This window comes from Dipteris shenzhenensis, chromosome 9 (genome assembly GCF_047967505.1).
Source record: "Dipteris shenzhenensis isolate YYH24624 ecotype China chromosome 9, Dip_SZ_1.0, whole genome shotgun sequence".
NCBI lineage: Eukaryota > Viridiplantae > Streptophyta > Polypodiopsida > Gleicheniales > Dipteridaceae > Dipteris > Dipteris shenzhenensis.
In genome coordinates this window covers 26,074,701-26,076,083 of record NC_141604.1, presented here as the reverse complement: position 1 = coordinate 26,076,083, position 1,383 = coordinate 26,074,701, and the positions used below count along the sequence as shown (strand labels likewise).

The following is a 1,383-nucleotide window of genomic DNA, read 5'->3' as shown; positions in this document are numbered from 1 at the left end:
CTTGAGCAAGGCAACGTTGTGAGAACAAGGTCTTACATGTAAGATTAACATATATGAATCTTAGAAGAGGTAAAGACCTTTGGCAATTTTATTTATAAAACATATATGAATTTTTAGAAGATGTAGTCCATTAAACGTAACCTAGCAACAATTAGCAGATCGCAGAGTTCGAGTAAAACATCGTGGCCCTTCCTTCCTGAGCCCTTTTAGTTTCTTTTGCCCGCCCAGGTTGGCCTTCCGTCATGAGTTCCAAAGTATTTCTTTACATATTTACATTGTCGCTGTGCATGCTTGCACTGGTGCTCTGTAGCAGGCTGAAGTGAACATAGAGATCGAATATAACGATGCAGCGGCATACGCAAGGTTCAACGTGCGTGAACCGCGAGGGGTCAAGATCACACCAACGTCTGGCATGCCAGCGTAGACCGACTCCACATCGCTGGTAGCAAGAACATGCGATTGTTGATTCCGTGGGCATTGTAGCGGGCATATGTAGCATTGTCCACCAGCAGTTCCCCCGGATACCCAGGGTAGGAGCCCTTCCCAAACATGCCTGCGCAGGCGGTAACAGCTTCTAGAGGATCAGTGAGATCTCCTTGAAAGTAGCCGGTGCTGAAGGGATTGGTGGCTGTGCCAGCCAGAAGTGTGGCGATGACAATGACCACGCCATCCATTCCCACGTCGCCGTTGGGTGAGACAAGAGGTGGGACGCTGGGAGGGCTGAGTTCGGGAGCGACGGCGTAGGGCCAAGCGCAAAAGCCTGGGCACTGGGTGGCTGAGTTGCCCACCCAGATGTAGGGCAAGGACTGATGAGAGCCGACAGGAGACGTAATAGCGCTGTGGAGACCACATGAATTCATACAGAAATCCTCCACGAGGACATCGTCGGCGGTGAGAATCAGGTAGACGGCATTGGAGCGTGCTGGCAGGACTCCAGAAGCGAGCGAATGCTCCAGGAGGCTGGCGAGGTCCATCTTACTCAGATTCTTGCCCATGCTATAGGAGGAGTCGAAGGAGACACGGCCGAGAGAGATGCGAGCTGCGACGGCTGCATTAGAGAGGTTCTTGTAGGCGCGAGCGGTGTTCCACCAGCTGGCGACGGAGGGGGAGGGGGAACGAGGTTTAGGGTGGAGGGAGGAGAGGAAATCGGTGACAAGGGACTGTTGGGAGGGGGAGAAGGAGCCATAGAAGAGGAGGTGAAGGTGGAGCATGCGGCGGGTGAGGAGGGGGCCGTGGTGGTAGGGGAGGATGGTGGGGGGAGGAAGGGACGAGGGAGAGCATGCGAGGGACTGAGAGGAGGGGTCTGGCTATGGAGGAGCGGAGGTGGAAGTGGAAGTGGAGGAGGAGCAAAAGCAGAAAGACGGTGGGTCGACAAGCAGCCAT

General features: G+C 54.4%; 1 pseudogene; it reads right to left on the bottom strand.

Annotated features, from left to right (window-relative positions):
• Window positions 1-395: 395 nt before the first annotated feature.
• On the bottom strand, window positions 396-1,383 carry LOC147898438 (protein PHOSPHATE-INDUCED 1-like; annotated as a pseudogene).